A 9,971-nucleotide genomic window follows, 5' to 3' on the forward strand; every position below is an offset into this window, starting at 1 on the left:
TAGCTCTACTGGATCTACCACCACTAGTTTTACTACCACCACTAGCTCTACCACCACCACTGATGGCATCTTAGTTTATTTTACTGAGTTGCTGTCACCACCACTAGCTCTTTCTCCACCACCACTAACTCTACTGCCACAAGGTCTATGTGCTCTACCACCACCACTAGCTCTACCACCTCCACCATTAGCTCTCCCACCATTACCACCAGCTCTGCTACCACCACTAGCTCTACAACCTACTAACCTACTACTTCTTGCTCTACCAGCTCTACCACCACTAGCTTACCGCAACCACCACTAGCTCTACCACCACTAGCTTTACTGCCACCACCACTAGCTCTACAGCCACCACCACTAGCTCTACAGCCACTACTAGCTCTACCACCACCTCCACCACTAGCTCTTCCACCACCACTTGCTCCAACACCACCACCACCAGATCAACCGCCACCACCACTAGCTCTACCACCAATAGCTCTACTGCCACCACTTTCTCTAACACCACCACCACCACTAGCTCTGCTACCACCACTAACTGCACTAGCTCTACCGCCACAACCACCAGCTCTACCGCCACTACTAGCTCTCCCACCAACACCACTAGCTCTAACACCACCACCACTAGCTCTAACGCCACTACAAGCTCTCCCGCCACCACCACTAGCTCTACTGCCACTACTAGCTCTCCCACCACCACCACTAGCTCTACCGCCACCATAAACTCTACCGCCACCACAAACTCTACCACCAACCCCAGCTCTACTAGATCCACCACTAGCTCCACCACCACAACTAGCTCTACCACCACTAGCTCAATACCATCACCACTAGCTCTACCAGCACTACCACCACTAGCTCTACCACCACCAATAACTATTCCACCACCACTATATTAACACCATCACCACTAGCTCTACAGCCACTACTAGCTCTACCACCACCTCCACCACTAGCTCTTCCACCACCACTTGCTCCAACACCACCACCACTAGATCAACCGCCACCACCACTAGCTCTACCACCAATAGCTCTACTGCCACCACTTTCTCTGACACCACCACCACTAGCTCTGCTACCACCACTAACTGCACTAGCTCTACCGCCACCACCACCAGCTCTACCGCCACTACTAGCTCTCCCACCAACACCACTAGCTCTAACGCCACCACCACTAGCTCTACCACCAATAGCTCTACCGCCACCACTTCTCTGACACCACCACCACTAGCTCTGCTACCACCACTAACTGCACCAGCACCACTAGCTCTACCGCCACCACCACTAGCTCTACCACCACCACTAGCTCTCCTGCCACCACCACTAGCTCTAGCACCACCACCACTAGCTCTACCGCCACAACTAGCTCTCCCATCAACACCACCAGCTCTAACACCACCACCACTAGCTCTCCCGCCACTACTACTAGCTCTACCTGCACCAACTATATTTCTTCCGCCACCACAATGTCCCTGTCTGGTGACATCTGCTCTTCTACCACCACCACAGTCTCTACCACCACTAGCTCTACGAGTTCTACCACCACCACTAGCTCTCCCACCACCACTAGCTCTACCACCACCACTAGCTCTACTACCACTACTAGCTCTACTGGATCTACCACCACCAATAGCTCTACTACCACCACCACTAGCTCTACCATCACTAGATCTACTACACCACCACTAGGTCTACTACCACCACCACTAGCTCTAATTCCACCACTAGCTCTACTGGATCAACCAACACTAGCTATACCAGCTTTACCACCACCATTAGCTCTACTACCACCTCCACTAGCTCTACCACAACTAGCTCTACCACCACCACCACTAGCTCTACCACCACTACTAGCTCTACCACCACCTCCACCACCACTAGCTCTACCACCACTCGCTCTACCTCCACCACCACTAGTGCCACTAGGTCTACTACCACCACCACTAGGTCTACTACCACCACTAGCTCTACTGGATCTACCACCACTAGTTTTACTACCACCACTAGCTCTACCACCACCACTGATGGCATCTTAGTTTATTTTACTGAGTTGCTGTCACCACCACTAGCTCTTTCTCCACCACCACTAACTCTACTGCCACAAGGTCTATGTGCTCTACCACCACCACTAGCTCTACCACCTCCACCATTAGCTCTCCCACCATTACCACCAGCTCTGCTACCACCACTAGCTCTACAACCTACTAACCTACTACTTCTTGCTCTACCAGCTCTACCACCACTAGCTTACCGCAACCACCACTAGCTCTACCACCACTAGCTTTACTGCCACCACCACTAGCTCTACAGCCACCACCACTAGCTCTACAGCCACTACTAGCTCTACCACCACCTCCACCACTAGCTCTTCCACCACCACTTGCTCCAACACCACCACCACCAGATCAACCGCCACCACCACTAGCTCTACCACCAATAGCTCTACTGCCACCACTTTCTCTAACACCACCACCACCACTAGCTCTACCGCCACAACCACCAGCTCTACCGCCACTACTAGCTCTCCCACCAACACCACTAGCTCTAACACCACCACCACTAGCTCTAACGCCACTACAAGCTCTCCCGCCACCACCACTAGCTCTACTGCCACTACTAGCTCTCCCACCACCACCACTAGCTCTACCGCCACCATAAACTCTACCGCCACCACAAACTCTACCACCAACCCCAGCTCTACTAGATCCACCACTAGCTCCACCACCACAACTAGCTCTACCACCACTAGCTCAATACCATCACCACTAGCTCTACCAGCACTACCACCACTAGCTCTACCACCACCAATAACTATTCCACCACCACTATATTAACACCATCACCACTAGCTCTACCACCACCACGAACTCTTCCACCACCACGATCTCTGCTAGATCTACTACTAGCTCCACCATCACCACCAATAGCTCCACCATCACCACCACTAGCTCCACCACCACTAGATCCACCACCACCACCACTCGTTTGACCATATCTACCACCACTACCACCACTAACTCAACCACTAGCTCTACTACTACCACCACTAGCTCTACCACCACTACTAGCTCTCTTGCCACCACCACTAGCTCTAGAACCACCACACCTAGCTCTACCTCCACTACTAGCTCTCCCACCAACACCACTAGCTCTAACACCACCACCACTAGCTCTACAACCTACTAGTTCCAGCAGATGTATCACCACCACTAGCACTACCAACACCACTAACTCTACCACCACTAGCTCCAACACACTCACTACTAGCTCTACCACCACCACTAGCTCAACTCCATTCACCACTAGCTCTACCACCGCCACTAGCTCTACAAGCTCTACCACCACTACTAGATCTACCACCACCACTAGCTCTACCACCACCACTAGCTCTACCGTCACTAGCTCTACCACAACGACTAGATCTACCACCACCACTAGGCTCTTCTAGATTCACCACTAGCTCTACCACCACTAGCTCCAACACCCTCACTACTAGCTCTACCACCACCACTAGCTGTACTACATCCACCACTAGCTCCACCAGCACTAGATCTACCACCACCACAATGTCCCTGTCTGATGACATCTACTATAGATTCATTTTACTGAGGTGTGTTGCTGTTACCACCACTAGCTCTTCCTCCATCACTACTAGCTCTACTGCCAAAAGATCTATGTGCTCTACCACCACTGCTAGCTCTACCACCACTGCTAGCTCTACCACCGCTAGCTCTACCACCACTAGCTCTTCCACCACTAGCTCTACCGCCACCACCACTAGCTCTACCGCCACCACTAGCTCTACCGCCACCACTAGCTCTACCACCACCACTAGCTCTACCACCACTAGCTCTACAACCACTAGCTCTACAACCACTAGATCTACCAGATCTACCACCACCACTAGCTCTACTAACACCACTAACTCTACGACCATCACCACTATCTCTACTATATTCACCACTAGCTCTTCTAGATTCACCACTAGCTCTTCTAGATTCACCAATAGCCCTAAATCAAATCAAATTTATTTATATAACCCTTCGTACATCAGCTGATATCTCAAAGTGCTGTACAGAAACCCAGCCTAAAACCCCAAACAGCAAGCAATGCAGGTGTAGAAGCACGGTGGCTAGGAAAAACTCCCTAGAAAGGTCAAAACCTAGGAAGAAACCTAGAGAGGAACCAGGCTATGTGGGGTGGCCAGTCCTCTTCTGGCTGTGCCGGGTGGAGATTATAACAGAACATGGCCAAGATGTTCAAATGTTCATAAAAGACCAGCATGGTCGTATAATAATAAGGCAGAACAGTTGAAACTGGAGCAGCAGCACGGCCAGATGGACTGGGGACAGCAAGGAGTCATCATGTCAGGTAATCCTGGGGCATGGTCCTAGGGCTCAGGTCCTCCGAGAGAGAGAAGGAGAGGATTAGAGAACGCACACTTAGCCCTACCACCACTAGCTCCAAAACCCTCACTACTAGCTCTACCACTCGCTCTACTCCATCCACCACTAGCTCCATCACCGATAGCTCTACCACCACTAGCTCCAACACCCTCACTACTAGCTCTACCACCACCACTAGCTGTACTACATCCACCACTAGCTCCACCACCACAAGATCTACCATCACTGCTAGCTCTACCATCACCACTAGCTCTATTACCAAAACTAGCTCTACTAACATAACTAGCTCTACTACAATAACTAGCTCTACTACCATTAATAGCTCTACTACCACTAGCTCTACTGCCATCATCACTAGCTCTACCGCCATCATCACTAGCTCTACTACCACCACTAGCTCCAACACCACCATTAGGTCTACCAGCTCTACTACCACTAGATCTATCACCACCACAACTAGCACTACCACCACCGCTAGCTCTACCACCACAACTAGCTCCACCACTACCACTAGCTCTACTGCCACTATCACTAGCTTTACCTCCACCACCACTAGCTTTACCACCACCACAATGTTCTGGTGACGTCTGATGTCTGGTGACATCTGCTGTAAGTTCATTTTACTGAGGTGTGTTACTGTGTTACTGTCACCACCGCTATCTCTACATCCACCACTAGCTCTTCAGCCACAACTAGTTCGACCACCACTAGCTAGACCAGCTCTATCACTACTAGTTCTACCGCCACCACCAACAACACCAGCAGCTCTACTACATATATCTCTACTGCCACCAACTCTACCACCAACACCACTCGCTCTACCACCACCACTAGCAATACCACCACTAGCTCTACCACCACCACTATATTAACACCATCACCACTAGCTCTACCACCACCACGAACTCTTCCACCACCACTATCTCTGCTAGATCTACTACTAGCTCCACCATCACCACCAATAGCTCCACCATCACCACTACTAACTCCACTATCACCACCACTAGCTCCACCACCACCACTAGATCCACCACCACCACCACCCGTTTGACCATATCTACCACCACTACCACCACTAACTCAACCACTAGCTCTACTACTACCACCACTAGCTCTACCACCACTACTAGCTCTCTTGCCACCACCACTAGCTCTACCACCACTACTAGCTCTCTTGCCACCACCACTAGCTCTAGAACCACCACACCTAGCTCTACCTCCACTACTAGCTCTCCCACCAACACCACTAGCTCTAACACCACCACCACTAGCTCTACAACCTACTAGTTCCAGCAGATGTATCACCACCACTAGCACTACCAACACCACTAACTCCAACACTCACGACTAGCTCTACCACCACCACTAGCTCTACTCCATCCACCACTAGCTCTTCTAGATTCACCATGAGCTCTACCACCACCACCACTAGCTCTACTAGATCTACCAACACCACCACCACTAGCTCTACAACCTACTAGTTCCAGCAGATCTACCACCACCACTAGCACTACCAACACCACTAACTCTACCCCCACTAGCTCCAACACACTCACTACTAGTTCTACCACCACCACTAGATCTACCACCACCACTAGCTCTACTAGCTCTACCACCACTACTAGATCTACCACCACCACTAGCTCTACTAGCTCTACCACCACTACTAGATCTACCACCACCACTAGCTCTACCACCACCACTAGCTCTACCGTCACTAGCTCTACCACAACGACTAGATCTACCACCACCACTAGGCTCTTCTAGATTCACCACTAGCTCTACCACCACTAGCTCCAACACCCTCACTACTAGCTCTACCACCACCACTAGCTGTACTACATCCACCACTAGCTCCACCACCACTAGATCTACCATCACTGCTAGCTCTACCACCACCACTAGATCTACCACCACCACTAGCTGTACTACATCCACCACTAGCTCCACCACCACTAGATCTACCACCACCACTAGCTGTACTACATCCACCACTAGCTCTACCACCACTACTAGCTCTCCTATCACCAACACTAGCTCTAGTGCCACTACTAGCTCTCTCACCACCACCACTAGCTCTCCGGCCACCACCACTAGCTCAACTGCCACCACCACCCGTTTGACCATATCTGCCAACACCACCACCACTAGCTCTACAACCTACTAGTTCCAGCAGATCTACCACCACCACTAACACCACCAACACCACTAACTCTACCACCACTAGCTCCAACACACTCACTACTAGCTCTACTCCATTCACCACTATCTCTTCTAGATTCACCACTATCTCTACCACCACCACTAGCTCTACTAGCTCTACCACCACGACTAGATCTACCACCACCACTAGCTCTACCACCACCACTAGCTCTACCGTCACTAGCTCTACCACAACGACTAGATCTACCACCACCACTAGCTCTTCTAGATTCACCACTAGCTCTACCACCACTAGCTCCAACACCCTCACTACTAGCTCTACCACCACCACTAGCTGTACTACATCCACCACTAGCTCCACCACCACTAGATCTACCATCACCGCTAGCTCTACCACCACCACTAGCTCTACCACCACCACTAGCTGTACTACATCCACCACTAGCTCCACCACCACTAGATCTACCATCACCGCTAGCTCTACCACCACCACTAGCTCTACCACCACCACTAGCTCTCCTGCCACCACCACTAGGTCTAGCACCACCACCACTAGCTCTACCGCCACTGCTACCAGCACTAGCTCTACCAGCTATACTACCACCACTAGTTCTACCACCACCACTAGCTCTACTACCACCACTTACTCTACCGCCACGACTAGCTCTACCGCTACGACTTCTACCGCTACGACTAGCTCTAGCACTAGCTCTACCATCACCACCACCAGCAGTAGCTCTAACATCATCATCATCACCACCACTAGCTCTAACACCACCACTAGCTCTACCGCCACAACAATATCCCTGTCTGGTGACATCTACTGTAGATTCATATTACTGAGGTATGTTCCCATCTGATGACATATAGCTTCATATTACTGAGGTGTGTTCCCATCTGATGACATATAGCTTCATATTACTGGGTTGTGTCGCTGTCAACACCGCTAGCTCTACCGCCACCACCACTAGCTCTACCACCACAACATTATCCCTGTCTGGTGACATCTACTGTAGATTCATATTACTGAGGTATGTTCCCATCTGATGACATATAGCTTCATATTACTGAGGTGTGTCGCTGTCACCACCGCTAGCTCTACCTCCACCACCACCACTAGCTCTACCGCCACAACTAGCTCTACCACCACTACCAGCTCTACCACCATCACCTCCACCACTAGCTCTACCACCACCACCTTAACACCGAAACTCCACCACAACCTACAGCCTGCAGCCTACCTGCTCCAAATGTTGGTAAGAAAAATACATATCAGCACTCATTTTAGGGAATATATAGTTGCTTATAGAGGTGGTGGGATATGTTTGGGATTCATCCAATGGCATTGAGGAGTACACCACCTCAGTCATCGGCTTCATCAATAAGCGCATTTACGACATCGTCCCCACAGTGACTGTAAGTATATATCCCAACCAGAAGCCATGTATTACAGGGAACATCTGCATCGAGCTAAAGGCTAGAGCTTACGCTTTCAAGGAGCGGGACACTAATCCGGACGCTTATAAGAAATCCCACTTTCCCCTCAGACGAACAATCAAGCAAGCAAAGCGTCACTACAGGATTAAGATTGAATCGTACTACATTGGCTCTGACGCTCGTCGGATGTGGCAGGGCTTGAAAACTATTATGGACTACAAAAGGGAAACCCAAATACGAGCTGCTCAGTGACGCGAGCCTACCAGACGAGCTAAATGCCTTTCATGCTCACATCGAGGCAAGCAACAATGAAGCATGCACGAGAGCACCAGCTGTTCTGGACGACTGTGTGATAACGCTCTCGGTAGCCGATGTGAGCAAGACTTTAAACAGGTCAACATTCACAAAGCAGTGGGGCCATACGGATTACCAGGACGTGTACTCAAAGCATGCACGGACCAACTGGCAAGTGTCTTCACTGACATTTTAAACCTCTCCCAGACCGAGTCTGTAATATCTACATGTTTCAAGCAGACTACCATAGACCCTGTGCCCAAGGACACATGAAGTGCTTTGAAAGGCTGGTCATGGATCAAATCAACAGTATCCTCCTGGATACCCCACTCCAATTTGCATACCGCCCCAACAGATGACGCAATCTCAATCACACTCCACACTGTCCTTTCCCACCTGGACAAAAGGAACACCTATGTGAGAATGCTGTTCATTGACTACAGCTTAGCATTCAACACCATTGTGCCCACAAAGCTCATCACTAAGCTTAGGACCCTGGGACTGAACTCTCTCTGCAACTGGATCCTGGACTTGCGCAGCAACTCACTGCCTTCCTGAAGACAAACAATGTATACGAAATGCTTCAGTCTGGTTTTAGACCCCATCATAGCACTGAGACTGCACTTGTGAAGGTGGTAAGTTACCTTTTAATGGCATCAGACCGAGGCTCTGCATCTGTCCGTGTGCTCCTAGACCTTAGGGCTGCTTTGATACCATCGATCACCACATTCTTTTGGAGAGATTGGAAACCCAAATTGGTCTACACGGATAAGTTCTGGCCTGGTTTAGATCTTATCTGTCGGAAAAATATCAGTTTGTCTCTGTGAATGGTTTGTCCTCTGACAAATCAACTGTACATTTTGGTGTTCCTCAAGGTTCCGTTTTAGGACCACTATTGTTTTCACTATATATTTTACCTCTTGGGGATGTCATTCGAAAACATAATGTTAACTTTCACTGCTATGCGGATGACACACAGCTGAACATTTCAATGAAACATGGTGAAGCCCCAAAATTGCCCTCGCTAGAAGCCTGTGTTTCAGACATAAGGAAGTGGATGGCTGCAAACTTTCTACTTTTAAACTCGGACAAAACAGAGATGCTTAGTCTAGGTCCCAAGAAACAAAGAGATCTTCTGTTGAATCTGACTATTAATCTTAATGGTTGTACAGTCGTCTCAAATAAAACTGTGAAGGACCTCGGCGTTACTCTGGACCCTGATCTCTCTTTTGACGGACATATCAAGACTGTTTCAAGGACAGCTTTTTTCCATCTACGTAACATTGCAAAAATCTGAAACTTAATGTCCAAAAATTATGCAGAAAAATGTATCCATGCTTTTGTTACTTCTAGGTTAGACTACTGCAATGCACTAAATAAACTTCAGTTCGTGCTAAATATGGCTGCTAGAATCCTGACTAGAACCAAAACATTTGATCATATTATTCCAGTGCTAGCCTCCCTACACTGTCTTCCTGTCAAGGCAAGGGCTGATTTCAAGATTTTACTGCTAACCTACAAAGCATTACATGGGCTTGGTCCTACCTCAAATCAAATCAAATCAAATGTTATTTGTCACATACACATGGTTAGCAGATGTTAATGCGAGTGTAGCGAAATGCTTGTGCTTCTAGTTCCAACAATGCAGTAATAGCCAATGAGTAACCTAAC

Source organism: Oncorhynchus kisutch, linkage group LG19, assembly GCF_002021735.2.
Source record: "Oncorhynchus kisutch isolate 150728-3 linkage group LG19, Okis_V2, whole genome shotgun sequence".
Taxonomy (NCBI): domain Eukaryota; kingdom Metazoa; phylum Chordata; class Actinopteri; order Salmoniformes; family Salmonidae; genus Oncorhynchus; species Oncorhynchus kisutch.